Source organism: Schistocerca gregaria, chromosome X (genome assembly GCF_023897955.1).
Source record: "Schistocerca gregaria isolate iqSchGreg1 chromosome X, iqSchGreg1.2, whole genome shotgun sequence".
Lineage (NCBI taxonomy): Eukaryota > Metazoa > Arthropoda > Insecta > Orthoptera > Acrididae > Schistocerca > Schistocerca gregaria.
The window spans coordinates 50,688,482-50,706,109 of NC_064931.1; the positions used below are offsets into that span (position 1 = coordinate 50,688,482).

Here is a 17,628-nt window from a genome sequence, read left to right on the forward strand (position 1 = left end):
AACGACATTCATAAGCAATTCTTTCCCTCAAATCACTGCACCTCTCCTAATGCAGTTGTTTGTGAGGTGGTGTTAACGCTGGCATACGCGTGAGGCAATAATTCCCTAGATTGGCCCCTAGTCTCTTATGAATGGTGTAGGATGACCCAGAATGTTGCAAGTAGTCCATTGCCTGTTCTCGGACTGCAGGGGCAGATGCGAAGGGGTTAGGATGTGCGTGGTGCACAGTACTGCGATCGTATCTTGTGGTTGGTAGACGTAATCGACCAGAACCTTTACTACGAGTTTGCTTGCCCTCACGTTCCCATGTCGTCAAACATCGGGCCACTGTCACGTCCGAATGTGCAACAAATCTAGATATTGCACGATTCGACCATCCGGCCAAATGGAGATCCACAATGAGACCCCATTCTAACTTTATTAGGAGCTGATAACGCAGTATCACACAAGTATCTGGAATCTTCGCGATCACTCACCATCTGGCGCTATGCACTCTCCTTAAACACTCTACCAAGTCTAGTAAGAATATTAATCACGAACAACTACAATGCATACGATATTGCAGTGCCTGCGTTATTCTGATTACGATGCAAAGTTCCTTTGGACATGCATGCATGTCCAAAGGAACAGGCACTGCAGCGACCACAGCCGTTACGAAACACATCAAATGAATTCTTAATTGCGAATAAGGACTACCATCAGGTGCAGAATAGAATGACGACAATGAAAATTTGTGCTGGATGGGTCCACGAACCCGGATTTCCCGTCTACCGCGAGCGGTCATCTTACCATTTAGCTATCCATGCGTGGTCGACGCATGGTTGACGACATATGAAAGTTTGGGTGTGGCCGCGAGTCCTGCACGTAAGGCGACTGCTCGCGGTAGGCGGGAAATCCGTATTCGCGTCCCGGTCCGACACAAATTTTATTCTGCACCTGATGGTACTCGTTATTCGCAATTGCGAATTCATTTGATCTGAACTATAATGCACTTCATTGACCATTCTACCTGCCACAGAGAATTTGAACTTTTATCATTTACATACCCTCCTGTGGTATCCACTTCTATGAAGTTGCATTGACATCCAACCATGTCTTCAAGGTACTTCCCTTTTTTGTCAGACATGTAATCTCCAGCTTACTTGGGGAATGATAACCGAACCACGCAATAGTGTAGAAGACCGACGAAATAAATACTTGGATAAATAAAGAATCTAAAGATAATGTGATGGAAAGTAATTCACAGTGGTCACGCTGGGAATCATAAGCTTAAAAGCTAAGATTTTAGGGAGAAAAATACAGAGGACGATCTAAGGTCTTTAAGAGCTTGATCAGTACGGAGAGCCATGATTTTAAGCTGATTCGAAGACAATATTGATGGAGAATGGAATGAAAGTCCCGACTGCAAATTTAGGGTGTTGAGCGCTCCTAGGATTTTGATAACCTCATAATTTGCAAAAGAAGAAGCTAATATGCTTTGATACTATCTTCATTTGAATCTGTAAGGACTTAGAATTTATTGTTTTCTATCTTAAGTGAACTAGTTAAGGCCTTGGAATCAGAATACAGAAACCCGTATCTGAATCCTAGTTTGAGATTAACTGTTATTTACAAAACATCAATACAAGTAGTACAAATACTTTGTCTATAAACTTTGCCTCCTTCCGTAAGTTTTCGAGTTGGATGTTTGAATTCTTCTGCGAATATTTTTACAATCTGCTAGTACACACAAAGCAAGGACTTAGGCGTCAGTCAAATATTAAAATAAATTAGAATTCGTGCGTGATAAGCCACACTTACAAAGGATATGATTATCTAAATTCAAGAATCATATAGTTCTCTTATGAATATGTGTCCTAACAATGTTATTTATCAGCAGAGTATTCCTACATTAAGTATATAAATGCTATTATTCATTATTTTGCAGTATAGTTATGTAAATAGTGGTCTTTTAGTAGCAGATAAACAGCAAAGATTTTGTGAGGAAGAGACTTTGTATAAAGTAGCAGCTTTTCTCCTGATTTATAACGTTCATTTAACTTTTGTAAGTGGAAATAATATTTAGTACTTTAGCAAAATTTGATTCATAATCCACTGAAGAAAATCAGATTCTAAGCACTGCTTCTCTCACGTTATGGGTACCTTGACTGGTTCCACATCTTAATGGCTCTTCTTCGTCGAGGGACCTACGGCGCATGATACATGACTGACTAGAAGTATTGTAGTATTCTCTAGAAATGGATTAGGTAAAGTACGGAAATGTTGTATCAGTTTGGACCCTATACTGGATCTCCAAACATGGGTCCAGCCGTTCTTCCAATGCACATCCACTTTCAGTGGAGCCTAGTCGACAAGAATCGTTGAAAAACTTGGGCACTAATAACGTAGCACAAGAACAATCAGATTCGGTAAGGACTGGGTTTAAATCCCACCTGGGCCATCCTGATTAAGGATGTTCCCGATTTCCGTGCACGTCAAGTCGAATGCATCGCGTTCCTCTTCCTTCAACAGTTGATTAATTTCCTTACTGTTGCCCAACTTAATTGCTGTTCCCATTTTAAAGAGCCATTGTAAACTGCAGAAAAGAAACAGCTGCAGCTTTTTCTAGGAAAAAGCAGTAGCGTCGTACAACACTGAAAATCGCACCGATTTTTGCCGGAATGTAGCTGCGGAGCATTACCGTCTGATGTCGTTTTTTTATGACCTGGTAATTTTTAGCCACCGTAACAGTTAATGAAGCGTCTTGGAGTACAATTTACTCCTCGCTTCATCTACGAGCTATTACAATATCGTAGACCATTACCGCTGAAGAGCCGACGGGTCTAGCGCCCGTGACAAATGGAGGGAAGCAGAAAAACGTCCGGCAAAGACAACCCCGTTCCGCCGCGTTCTCCGAATAGTTCAGTGGCAGTAAACGTCCAAATGTCAAGAGTGCACAGTTGCGCACAGGAACGTGGAAACAAGATAAGTAAGCGAATCATTAAGAGGTCCCAAAGGTGAAACCGTAAACTCATTGACCGTGACAGCCTTGGAAGATCGAGAACGTTACACACAGAATATGGCTGCTGGACGCCAGGTCACCAGAACGGTGACACGGATACCGTGGCGTCGTTCTACATTATTGCCTAAGGAAAGTAGTGCCCGGAAAAGGTAAAGATCTTCTCAGTGAAATCCAAGATCAACTTTCTTGTCCTTATAAGTGACGCCCCTTGGGACTGGAACCAATGTGTGGCAGCTGTCTGTAGATTTTTCGTCATTGTAGGCAGCAAAAGGTCAAAGACTTTTATTGACGAAAGAAGAAGATATAAAAATGCAGTAAATGGATCAGGCAAAAGGGAATACAAGTGTCTAAAAATGAGCTTGATAGAAAGTGCAATATGACTTATCAGGACAATTGCAAGGGTGTAGAAACATAAGTGACTAGAAGGAACATAAATGCTGCCTATAGGTAAATTAACAAGACTTTGGAGAATAATAAAGCAATTGTGTGAATACCAAGAGCTCAGTGGGCAAGTCAGTACCAAGGAAAGAAGGTTAATCTGGAAGGGCTATACAAGAGGAATGAAAGAAATATTGTAGAAAGGAAGAGGAAATAAATGAAGATGAGATGCGAGATATGATACTGCGAGAAGAATTGGATAGAGCAATGAAAGTGCAAAGTCGAAATAATAATTCGAATACAAAAGAAATCAGGTGCCGATAAGCGCGAATATTACTAAACTGTCTGTTTAATAAGACGTGATTGCAAAAAAACTGACATAAATTGTTTACAGTTGAGCGGAAAAACTAATAAGTGAGACAATACTGACCCTACGACTTATCTTAGAAGATAGGTGAAGGGAAGGCAAATCTACGTTTATAGAATTTGTAGATTTAAAGAAAGCTTTTAACAATGTTGTCTGGAGTATCCTACACTATCCTCAGTGTTATTCAATGAGTACCTTGAGCAAACTGCGAAAGAAACCAAGGAGAAATGTGGAAAGGGAATTAAAGTTCACGGAGAAGAAATAAAAACTCTTGACGTTGGCCGATGACGTGGTAACTTTGTCAGAGACACAAAGGACTTGAGACTGAAGTTGAATGGAATGGACAGAGTCATGAATACAAGTTATAAGCTGAATATCAACAAACGTAAAGGAAAATGGTAATAGAATGTAGACGTACTAAATGAAGTGATGCTGCGAGAATTAGATTAGGAAATGATACACTGAAAGTACTCGACGAGTTTCGCTACCTGATCAGAAAAATACCAGATGATGGTTTAAATAGATAGGATATAAAATACAGATTGAGACTAGCAAGGCCAGCCTTGCTAAATAAGAGAAATTCGTTAACATCCAATGTTATTCCAAAGTTCGGGAGTATGTCCTGAAAATATTTATCTGGAGCATAGCATTGTAAGATAGTGAAACATGGACGATGAAGAGTTCATAGAAGAAGTGAAAGGAAGCTTTAGAAATGTGGTGTTTCACAGGAATGCTGAAAATTGGATGGGTAGATCGAATTACTAACGAGGAGATACCCAATCGAATTGCGGAAGAAGAAGCTTATTGCCCAATCTGACTAAAAGAAGGGATCGGTTGATAGGACACATCCTTAGCCATAAGGGAATAGTTAGAGGGGGGGGGGAGATGAAAATTATAGAGGAGCACCAAGGCTCGAATTCATTGTGTATGTAGGTTACAACCTGTAATGCAGAAAAGAAGAGGACTGAACTGGATAGACTGGCGTGTAGGTCTGCATAAAACTGGTATTCAGAATGATAACCATAACAAACAACAAAGGAATGCTGACTGGGCAGAACTTTCTTCAGACATAAGAAATAGCACAAGTTGCTAAGACATGGAAGGTCAAACTTTTCCCGGCGTAACGCCTACAGAGAATGTGTTGCATATCGAGCCATATGTGTATCTGCACAACACCTGCGTTGAGTATCATGCACATTTAGTTCTTAATACTCCACTGCAATTTTCAGGATCGTCATACGAGTGAGAGATGTCTGATAGTCATAAATGACGGTCCTCCACAATAGGCTGCAACACCTGCTCCAGACGAGGGACAGCCGCTCATCGTGACGTTCGTCAAGGATATTTCGGCGAATTCGGAAAGTCGTCTGTACTACCATGGCAGCGTTTGATGTGTTTCCAGTATGATAGCCAAAGATGCGCAACGAATATTTGCGTCGGAAAATTTCATCATAGGTCTTAACTCGTAATTAGCGAGAAGAAGAATCACAACCGCCAAATACAGCCGCTACAAGTTTGGTAGTGCAGGCGATCGGCACATGCACATCACATACAAAATCTTATAGAAGGTATAGGATTGTGTACGTGATTCTGCACATGCCGATCGCCTGCACTATCGAACTTGTAGAATCTGAATTTTATTTTCTCACTTCACGTCCTTCCATCTTTTGATATGATAGGAAACTTACTTTCACCAAAACTACGTATAGTATGAGGACGCAGCTATCGCTTTGTGCACAGTAACAGGCGCGGTAACAGAGAATGTCATGCATATTAATTCACACGAATGGCTTGTGACTCAGTGCTATACCAGACAGATGAACATGATAACAGCAGAGATGGAGTCTGCAGGATGTGTAGCAAACCACATAGACAATAAGAGCATGTAATACATGCCATCACCTTTAGTTTTATGCAGGCCTCCAGAATAATTCTGACGCGAAAAGTAGTTTCGGCATTTAACGGCAAAGAAATCTAAATAGTATAATAGAACGAAACAAATAAATAAGGAGACAGACAGTTTAATGTCAGGTGTTATTGGAACTTCTGAAACAGGGAGATGCCTGTAGAAAGAGGCGCACCAGACTTAGCGAGGGCTTAGAGAGACAGAATAGCTCTTTGTAAAAAGGTGGAAGGTATCCGACACGACGAAATTCCGCTGACAGGATGGTGCCAGGTCTCTCGCATTGCCACTGGCAAAGTTTCATCTGCCCCTGCGCAACTAAAATATTAGGCTCCATCGGAAGAAAACGGAGGCTATGAATCACAAACCTGTATTTAAACTGTGTATGACCTGTTCCCTACAAAGAGTAAATAATATACTAAAGACTTACAGCAAACAGAGTCTGTTTACCACCAAGTCATCTGTGAACATTAACTGTTTTTCCATAGCCGTATTTACTATAAAATGAAACTAAATCTGATGTGCGACAGGGTACAGAGGTTAAACTTTAGTTGTGACGGAGCATTAGAAAGCAGATCTTGGTCCTCTGGATCCCAGAAGTTACGGAACATTACGCACTAGCACAATACAACAATAGCCTTTCACACCCCTAAAACCATGAACAAACTATACAACCGTAACAGCAAAGAGATAATTAAAACTATCAGAAATGAATTCAAACATCAGAAAACACGTATTAGGTGAAAGGATAGTCCCCAAAATGACCCCACAATAACTCAGTACTTGTTAGTCGTGAGTGTGTTAACATTTCGTCGTATCAGAAATGTAGAAAAGACAAGGCCTGTCCCTTTATCCATAAAAAACTTATGTTGGGAGTAAAGTGAAGCTTCGAAGACAATCAGCGTGGGTCGATGCTTTCTGGCCATTTCTCAGATGAGACGTGGGACCTGATTTATTCTACACGAGTATGTGAACTCACAGAAGATAAGCTTTAATACAACAAAAAACGGATAAGTACGCTGAATAGCCGATACATCAAGTTAAGATTGGTTTTTGATGGAAGGTTTCATGCTGGTCGTCTTGTTCCGGAGTTAAAGGGTGTTCATAAAGAAGAACGGAGCTGAAAAGTTGTTTTCAGACAACAATTTGGTTTTTGAATGTGGAAAAAATGACAGTTGCAGTAATTTGCTGTCATATTTGTAAAGTTTATTGTGATACAGTAGAGTGTGACTCAGTAGTTTGTAATTAAATTGAAAGATTCAGTTCAGTAAGTCTGAATATACACAATGAAACGCTAAGTGGAAGGAGAATCCAGTTACTGCCCCTTGTGACTGAGTTTGTTGGAGACGAAACTGTAGAACACGTGAAGAAGGATGTGGAAGAGGAATGGCCTGAGCTTTGCCGGTGGAGCCGTTCGGCGCTACCCTGAATCGATTTACGGAAGCATACATCTAGAGGACTTGTAGTATGATTTGAAGTTTGAAGCTGTCGAATGCAATATCAACATCTTGTACATTCCCTCTCTTCGTCCAGTAAGAGAAAAGCGACTGACACAAGAGTAATTCGAGTGTAGATGCAAAGAATTGATGTAATTAGAGGGAACACATGCTTCGTTTCTTTCTCCATCTTAGACATTTCCTTGCTGGGCACTGTCCTAGTTATGTAATTGCTTAACGGAGACGGCATTTCTGCGAAAAAGTACAAGTAAATTCACACTTTCATATATAGTAAACACTACAAGACACTTTTAAAATATTTGCCTGACTTCAAAAGGCATACCTTCTACATGCATGAAAACAGAAACTTAGGTGGAGTTTAACTTACACATAGGATTAAAAAGTTATGAGGCTACTTCCAAAAGAATCATGCAAGTGTACAAGGGTGTATATTCTACATGAATTCACTGCTAGAGCTATGTGGTGTGGCTGTTTACCCCAACGCACGGGATCGGGAGGCAAAAAGACGAAGCACTGTTATATGAAATTGTCTTTAATCAAATTAACATCACCGTCAGTGAAAAAGAACATTTCGTCAGGAAAGGGCTACAGAAAAATGTCAAACAGAGCTTAAACAACGTTAACCTACTGTAAAATGCTCATCATACACTTTAAAAAAGCAGATGACTTACCTGACCTAAACAGTACTAGTGCACAAAATAAATAAAATCATTGAGGAAGACACAGCCATAGAGAAGCCCCTAAAGCAGTTTATCAAGAGAGGAAACCTGTAAACAGTATAACCACGAATTTGAACAGTAATAAAGCCATGATTTTGAAAGCTGCAGTACATCACTAAGACACTGACCTTTTTTTCTGAAAACAACATAACTGAGCTTAAACGAGATCCAACAGTATAATTCCAAAACAAAACCAGAGAAATGGTTAATACATTCAATTTACTCTTCACAGAACAATAACCAAGTGCATACATTACTATGAATGCCACTGCTCCGAGACTGAGAGATCAACTTAAAACCCATAAACTCCATTTTCCAGTGAGGCCTACTGGTCAACTGGGCTATCTCTACTAACCTAAGAAAATGACAGAAAAGAAAGGGCAGTTGGGCTACCTCCACTAACCTAAGTCATCCGACCGCCATCTCGTCCTAGGAAATGGCGGGAAGAGGACTTGTCCTGTGCTGGACATGCATGCACTATTTATTTAAACAATTAGAGGCAGTATAACCATCAAGTGTAGTCGCCATGGGGTCCGGAGTCCAACTGACCTAGTACACAGTACGACCACCAGAGGGAACTGTTGTCCATTCTGTGATGTAGCCCAAGATGGCGGCCATGACATCAGCTGATGACACAAGAACCATTATCCAGGATGGAGGACTTTGGCAGGAAACAGCGTGTTCACCACAAGGTCTGGACCTAGTACATATTACTGTCACCAGAGTGCACTGTCATTACTCCCATTACGTAATCCAAGATGATTGTCTGGGGTCAGTGGGGGGGGGGGGGGGGGGGGCAATGGTGGGAAACAGTGTGGTCACCATGGGGGTCTGGAGTCTAACTGACCTAGTACACAGTACCACCAGCAGAGGGTGCTGTCGACTGTTCCGTGACATAACACAAGATGGGGAAAAAATGACTCAGCCTGCACTGGGCTGTTGGAGAGAGGAAGGAGTGTACTTTATTTATTTTGAAACAACTTATTTAGGTATGGATTTGAGATAGTATATTTATCACATTGATACAAAACACACGCTCTGACATTCTTGGGGTCACACCACACAGCCTGCAGACCTGTAAACTATTCCTAAATTACCGAAATAACACTGTGCAGTCACGCAAACAACTCCTAAAGTACCGAAATAATTTCAGTACACAGCACACAGACATGCAAACTATTCCTAAATAATGCAGTACACTGATGTGCACACACGAAATCAACTCGTATACTGTCCAAATAACGCATAAGACAGCCTACAGACCTGTTCGCAAAATAATGCACAGACGTGAAAACAATGTGCACAGGCACAACCCGCCGCCCCCTGTCCGCTGGACTGCACAGGAGGCTGCCACACAAGCTCCCAGAAGTCGGGATGCATCGACAGCCTCCGCGACTGTCAGCTGCCAAGCCACACACAGGTGCACATTCGGATCTCTCAAGCATGAGGCGGTGGCATCCCTAACACGTTTGCTAACCGTCATGAGTAGAAATCAAGCACTGCACACCTGTTCGCAAAATAATGCAACAAACACCAAAACAGCTCTAATTCGTCAAAAGATAATGCATGTGTTATGCTCACAATGCTTAAACATCCGAAAATTATCCAGTGCACAGACACTCAGTACACATAAAGTACACTTCTGAACTGCCATCAACTGCAACTATCACAGGGTCCAACGAGCTCTGCAAGGCCGGCTGGATGCAAGCTACCGCAGGAGCGCTGCCGACGGCATGTCAAAGTCACCTCTACAGTTAACGTTCTTCGAGTGTTATACCGACATCACAGGTCTATCTAAATAAGCGCCAAGTCATCTTCTGGGCAGCGCGTCTGTGTGTGTTCGCTGCTGCTGGTGTGATCCCTCTCTCTACCTGCGGTCGGGCAAAGAGCTAATTGCCAAGCGACTCACCGTAGCAGAAAGACGTTCCAGAATAGCACAGGTTGCATTGTTCGGCGCGGTCCTAACAGAACATGCGAGATGAGTCTAGCCGTGCTAAACTGCCCAGCATAACTGGCACAATGGCACGAAATGCGCTCGCGTATCTACAAACCATCGCAAGCGCATCTAACAAGGTTCTCAATCTTAAACTGATATCACATGGCTATGTAAAAGAAGAACCAAGTCAACTTCTCGGAAAATGTATAGTGTCCCAGAAATAGTTAATGCTCGCTTTTGTAGGAGCTTACTTGACGTCTCGGCTTGTATGCATGGAAATTCTTGCCCTAACGGAACGTGTTTACGAAAATAGCGCAGAATAACGTCAAATGCATTCTTCCTTCCGGTCCTAACGTGGTACCCCATCCATCACATGTTACCCTTCCTGCTTTCGCCATACGCAAACGTTCTCACCGCTATGTAAAGACTCCTATATTCCAGCACAAAGGATACCTTGTGAAATGAATGGAGCATTATGATTTAGCTCTTACCGAATTTAATTTACCCTCTGAATTACTGATGCCGCTGGTGTGGAAGCACCGTTCACCTTCTTTTTTTCTATCTGCAGACCAGACTTCCAGAAGCAAAAAGCTATTTTACACAGATCGCCATATTGCATCGGCAATTAAACCTTACAAACTACCCTACATATCGTCAAATAGGGAAAGACTCTTACTCAGTTAGCTCTCCACCGAGGACAGGGCCTTGAATATTAGAATGTGAAACCGATATGTGACCCAACAATATATCAACGCATATCCTACATATCGTCAAATACGGAAAGACTCCTACTCAATTACACTGCTCTTCCACTGCTCCGGTGAAAGGACCGTATGTAAGACGGTGCGTATGCGCGCTGCTAAGAGGCGTGCATAGATTTTATAGTCTGCATTCAGTAGTGCAAGGGGGCGATATGCAGAGACATGAGACCCTCCCTTCGGTTTAGGCACAGGTAGAAGAATGCCAGTGACGAATTCAGGTGGAATTGGGAAGGACGGAGTAAAGAGTTCCTGAATCATTTCCGTCCAGCGAGGAAGCATTAACGTGGCGAACGCCCGGTAAAACTCCACGGGGAGACCATCTGGTCCTGATGATTTGTTCTTGGCCCCCTTGTTGATCTCATCTATCACCTCTTCTGCGGTGATTGTAGGCATCATGGGCGTTGACTCCGCTACGGTGAGGGTCCGATCAGGGGAAGGACAGAGATCACCAGGAATTGGCGTTGCCATCTGTTCGTTGTCATAAAATTGGTGATAATGTTCAGCAAAGGCAGACACCACTACCGCCTGTGTTGTGGGGTGAACACCGCCGGTGATCGTGATGTTAGGGACGAAAAGTCGACGTCGACGACGATGGTCGGATGCGGCATGGATTGTGGATGGCGTTTCGTCGTGGAGGAGGTCCTGTCTCGGGAACGCACCACGACACCATACAGTCGTGCATGTTGGAGAGAGACGAGACAAGCTTTAGTACGCTGTCGTTCCCTATGGGTTTCAGGTGATGGAGGGAGCGCATCGAGCTCACGGACGACGTAGTGAAAATTTGTGGTGTCTCGATGCCATACTGCTACCTCCTTGTCACATTGCATGAAGACCTTTCTAATCGCAGGTTTGGCACATTTGAGCCACCAATGGAACGTGAATGTGTACTGCCGGAGGTGTCTATCGCAAGACGCCCATGTAGTGGCAATACATTGTCGGCAGTGTGGATCATTAAGGAGGGAGGTATTAAGCTTCCAGTAACCTGTGCTGCGCCGTACTGACTGAGGTGGCAAAGCCAGGGAGCAAATGACGGCGCAATGGTCCGAAAATGCAAGGGGCCATCGTTCTGCTTGGGAGACTTCGTTGCCAATTTGGGCAGAGACATGAAACCGGCCCAGTCTGCTCGCAGAATGTGCTGTATACTGGATAAAACCGGGGGCATTTCCATGAATTTTCTCCCAAACGTCCACTAGATGAAAATCTTCGACTAAAAGGAAGTAGCGCCGGGCATGCCAGTTGAAATCGCCTCCCATGATAAGGCGATCATAGCGCCCAGAAAAGAAGGGCGCCGCGTCATGTTCGAAAAAAGTGGACCGCTGCCGACGGTTAGTGGAGCCAGACAGAGCTTAGATATCGATGACGCGCGTGTCGAAGATGGTAACAGCCATGCCCCTTCCAAAGGGAAGGATTGTCGTGTCCGACAGTGGGATTTCTTCGCGTATGTAGAAAGCCACTCCGCGCCCTGATTGATCACATGTGGACGTGTATGAGTTTTAGCCGTAGACCGGTGGTAGTGTGGCAACGCTTACTTCCTGAAGAAGGGCGACGTCGACGTCAGAGGCCCGAAGCATGTCACATAGGAGCTGCAGCTTGGGTGCAATGCCAGCATGTTGATGTTCAGTGTGGCGAATCGATACGTTTGTTTCAGTGGTGGTGGACGCGCATCTACCATCACCAAGGGAAGTATGAGGAGGGCACCGACAGGAAGTCCCGTCCCATCAGCTGCAGTGCCTCGCTTTTGATACCTTCCTCAACGTCGTCGGCGCATGCTCCTGTGCCGTGGGTCTGTCCAATGTCCATGGGAATTGCATCGTGGTGAGAGAGCTCTGTCGGCGCGGAGACAAGCGTCTCAAGCTGCGCACCGATCGTTTCATTGTGCGTGGCGACCTCCACGGTGGTCCCGTCCTGCGAATCGTCTTGTTCATCGTGAAAGATGTCCGCCGACCTCTGCGTGGAAATGTCGGCTGGTTGGGTGTCGTCTTCGTCGTGTTGGGTGGCGACACTTAGAGAGCCCGTGGGTGAATGGCTGCGGCGTTTGCGCCTACGTGGCGAGCGTTGTTTGCGAACGTGTTCCTCAGTGTCGCAAGACGGTAAAGAGGAGCGTCGACCTGGTTCGAAGGCGTCGGTGGGTACAATGAAATTGTCAAACAGGTGTTGTGAAGAAGTATTGGTTTCGTCAGCGTCCGGTGCTTGAGTCTGTTCGGTGCCAAGATTGTCAGGTGGGACGTCTGCACCGTACGCAGGTGAATGGGACGGTGGGACGTGCTGATCGGAGGGACCGCGCGACGGACTGGACGAAACTGTAGAAGTGGCAAGAGCCGCTTTGTAAGTCACCGGTAGGGCGGTCATCATGGGTGTGACGGACGCTTCCGACAACGGGAGCTGCCCGACGCGTCGTCGAATGCATTCAGACCGTAGATGACCTTCTTTCCCACAACCGGAAAAGGTCCGAAGTTGCCCGTCGTACATTATAATGGTACGGCAGCCTCCGATACGTAGATAGGAAGGCACGCGTTTCTGCAACTCGATGCGGATCTGTCTGACGCCGTTTAAAACGGGATAAGTTTGAAATTGTACCCATCGTTCGGCAACATGTTCCAGAACGTTGCCAAGGGGACGGAGCGCATCGATGACGACGTCTGCAGGTAGTTCGAACGGCAATTCGAAGATCCTTATCGTTCGTGTGCAGAGACGTGCGTGATCGACGATAACGGGTCCGACGTTGCCGTCGGAATGACAGAAGTGCAGTCCACGTTTTGCCTCTCGAAGCACCTTGTCGCACGCCCCATCGTTGATCATTTTGACGTAGACGGTACTGCTAACTATGGACAAGTGCATACCAATTAGATCCGTTGGTGGTATTTTAACTTCATCGCGAATAAATCGTTTTGCCTCCCGGGCCTTGGGTCGGGCGAACTCGGAACAAAAGTTGAAACGTAATGCCTTCTTCCGATAGTTGTGCGCCATGGTAGTCTAGAAAGAAAATGGCACTTACAGCGCCTCGCGTGCAGCGCTCGGCGCGTGACCGCCTCGCAGCACTGCAGGCGGCAGACTGGTGGGCCGATCCCGGCGGTACTACAATGCCGGGCCAACCCGCGACAGAGGTGGAGCAAGCCCCCAGCACTCCGTCATGAGCCAAACATGAGTTTAATATTCTGGTCCTGCGATGCAGGACGTATCAGATATTAAGCTGATAAGAACAGATTTTTTAGACTCGAGAGGATATTCTTTAAATGGGAAGGAACTCAGGATGGATTACACTTCAGGTAGGAACCGAGCCGGAGAACCAGTTTCGTGGCCGACGTCACCTGTCCATAGAGTCGTAACTCACTAGCTGGCACTGGGCTGGTGCTTGTAACTAAGAATTATCTAAGCGAGAGAATGGGAGATCTCTGGTTGATCCGGAAGTGGAGCACTCCGGCCGAGATAAAAGGACAATGTTTAGGTTAGCCCCGGTGGAAGTCCAGCACAAGGGCTGGCCGGGGAGAGAGATACGAGTGTGCCCCATTGCGGGCGCACGCCCCGTGAGGGTGGCCAGCCACTCGCAATGGGAGGCGACACCGGCGTCTGGACGCCTCGGCTAGGAGGAAAGGGGAGGTGGGGCGCATGCGACTTTCTTGCTAGCCAGCCGGTGTCCCACAATCTGCCATAGCCATTTCGACAGCAGGATTCTTCGGACTGGTTTCGCGTTGGCTGGGCTACCGCATCGACTCCCTTTGAAAACAGAAGGGTCTAAAAACGAAATACATCGCAAATTAGTGTTAGACAGCACTGCATCTTACGAGCGATTAAGCTAATAAGAACAGACACTACACTTTGATCTTAGCCAAAAGGCCGAGATGATAATCGCAGACAGTGGTTGACGAAATAATTAATATACTTTCTAGTTAGATATACTGTACACACAGGAAGCAGGCTGGCTGGCAAACACCTGCCGGTGCGAGCCTCCTCGTCACACGCCTCTGCTGAGGCCTCGATAAGTGCGCTTTGCAAGCTGCCTCTCTGCTGTCAGGTTGCAGCGCTTCATCTATGAGCGGCGCGAACCGGTCACAGCCCTCGGAACTACCTCTCCAGACCGGTAGCCGGTGGTGTCGCCCATGGTCAAACCTCAGACACCTGATTGGAGAGCGGTGGCTGGCGCTTGCATACCTCACTGGTTCGGTGCTGGGGGGACCTTAGTTCGACCCTCGCCCCATCGAGGCTGCGGCTGAACAACCGTGTGTGGGTGGAAGTACATTGGGGGTTTCGCAGCGGAAGCCAACATACAGTCGTAGACGACTCGATGTTGTGATGATTGTTTGATGACCTGCTTGGACAAATGACCAGCACTTACACTCGCAAAAGCCAATTATATTGGGGTGGCTGAAGTCATGTCTGGGCGCATTCCGAATGGCTCACGGTCACGATAACTGCTGAGGCAAGTCACTGACGGTGCGATGAAAACGGTTCAAATGGCTCTGAGCACTACAGGACTTAACATCAGTGGTCTTCAGTCCCCTAGAACTTAGAACTACTTAAACCTAACTAACCTAAGGACGTCACACTCATCCGTGCCCGAGGCAGGATTCGAACCTGCGACCATAGTGGTCACAGGCGTGCAGACTGAAGCGCCTAGAACTGCACGGCAACACCAGCCGGCCGGTGCGATGACGTTACACGGAGTCAGTGAACTGTCTCAAGTGGCCTGCTTACGGAACTAGGTCTGTCCTACTTGACCTACACTGCTTCAGATAGGAACACATTTTCCTTATTACGCAGCCGTCTGAATTAACACACTGCCAAGTTAATGTTAGTCAAAATACAAATAAGTGGATTTAGGGCAACCAACCACTGTTTATAAACTGAGATATCGCTTATTTATCTTCACTAGTTTTGAATTCTGTTACATCCATGTTGACAAAAGATTAAAGTAGTACTATAATGTATAATATGCACACATCGTAAGTTTGGTACACGTGTAAGAGAAAGAAATTGAAACAACGTACACTGGAATGATAACGGAGAGCACACACACGATCCTCACAAGTTTATTAGTACTTTGTGGCTGGACTAACACTTCTGGTACCACGTTTTACTCTTCCTTTCCTCCACACTCACGCAGTACCACTGAGAATAGTATTTTTATTTAGACGTCAAGTTCCATAGGACGAAATTGAGGAGCAAATCTCCAAGGTCAAGGAACGTGTCAATACGTGAAGTGTTACATAAAAGTAATAACAGAGAAGCCGGCCGTGGTGACCGAGTGGGTCTAGGCGCTACGTCTGGAACCGCGCGATCGCTACGGTCGCAGGTTGGAATCCTGCCTCGGGCATGGGTGTGTGTGATGTCCCTAGGTTAGTTAGGTTTTAAGTAGCTCTAAATTCTAAGGGACTGATGACTTCAGAAGTTAAGCCCCATAGTGCTCAGAGCCAATAACAGATAAAAATAAAATGTTTCTGAATCCGAAAAAAGTGAAGACATAAGTTTAAGTAAACGCAGTCAAGAACACAACAAGAATCAGCTTAAGTTTTCAAGGAATTCCTTGACAGAATAGAAGGAGTCACCCATGAGGAAACTCGTAAGTTTCGATTTGAAAGCGCATGGATTACTGCTAAGATTTTTAAATTCTTGTGGTAGGTTACTGAAAATAGATGCAGCAGTATTCTGCACACCTATCTGCACAAAAGTTAAGGAAGTCCGATATAAATGCAGGTTTGATTTCTGCTGAGTATTAACTGAATGAAAGCTGCTTATTCTTGAGAATAAGCTAATATTGTTAACAAGAAATGACAGAAAGGAAAATATATATATATATATATATATATATATATATATTGAGAGGCCAGTGTCAAAATACCGAGACTAGTGAACAGGGACCGACAAAAGGTTCGTGAACTTACACCACTGATTGACCTAACCGCCCGTTTCTGAGCCAAATATATTCTTTTAAAATGGGAATAGTTACCCCAAAATATAACATAACGCAGAAGCAAATGTAAATAAGCAAGGTAGACTAATTTTCGCGTCGAACGATCGCATACTTCAGATACCGTTCGAATAGTAAAAATGGCAACATTAAGTCTCTGAATAATATCCTGATCGTGGGCTTTTCACGACAGTTTACTATATATCTGAACACCTAAAAATTTGACCAGTTCAGTTTCACTAACTATATGCCCATCCGAGAAATTAAAACGTAAGATTTTGTTGAGTTGTGAGTTAGACCCAGAAAAAAACTGAGTCTTACTGTGATTTAGCGTCAGTTTATTTTCAACAAGCCATGAACTTATGAACTGCAGTATCTGAAACCGAGCCAGTGTTGCACTCAACAACCTTTACTACCAAGCTAGTGTCATCAGGAAATAGAAATATAATGTGATACTAAAGGGCATACCGAGCGAGGTGGCGCAGTGGTTAGCACACTGGACTCGCATTCGGGAGGACGACGGTTCAATCCCGTCTCCGACCATCCTGATTTAGGTTTTCCGTGATTTCCCTAAATCGTTTCAGGCAAATGCCGCGATGGTTCCTTTGAAAGGGCACGGCCGATTTCCTTCCCAATCCTTCCCTAACCCGAGCTTGCGCTCCGTCTCTAATGACCTCGTTGTCGACGGGACGTTAAACACTACCCACCACCACCTAAAGGGCATAAATTTATATACACACATCAAAAGAAGTTCTGCATCACCTCGGTTCTGAGAGTTCCGTAACCTGTACAGAAAATTGGAATAGAGGCCAACATAAACATCATTTCCGCCCTGTTTATTGCTCATGAAAACCACACATTGCATGTTTTATCACCATATAGCGAGACCTTCAGAGGTGATGGTCCACATTGCTGTACACGCCGGTATCTCTAATACACATTAGTATGTCCTCTTGCATTGCCAGCCAGTGTGGCCAAGCGGTTCTAAGAGCGTCAGCCTGGAACTGCGTGACTGCTATGGTCACAGGTTCGAATCCTACCTCAGGCATGGATTTGTGTGATGTCCTTATGTTAGTGAGGGTAAGTAGTTCTAAGTTCTAGGGGACCTCAGATGTTAAGACCCATAGTGCTCAAAGCCATTTGAACCATCTACCATTGATGTATGCCTGTATTCATCGTGGCATACTAGTAGTGGGGCAAC

General features: G+C 44.9%; 2 pseudogenes; both read right to left on the minus strand.

The window, feature by feature from the left end:
• Window positions 1–13,572: 13,572 nt before the first annotated feature.
• On the minus strand, window positions 13,573–13,748 carry LOC126300012 (U2 spliceosomal RNA; annotated as a pseudogene).
• A 499-nt stretch (window positions 13,749–14,247) lies between these two features.
• Window positions 14,248–14,368, minus strand: LOC126300013 (U2 spliceosomal RNA; annotated as a pseudogene).
• Between the last annotated feature and the right edge of the window lie 3,260 nt (window positions 14,369–17,628).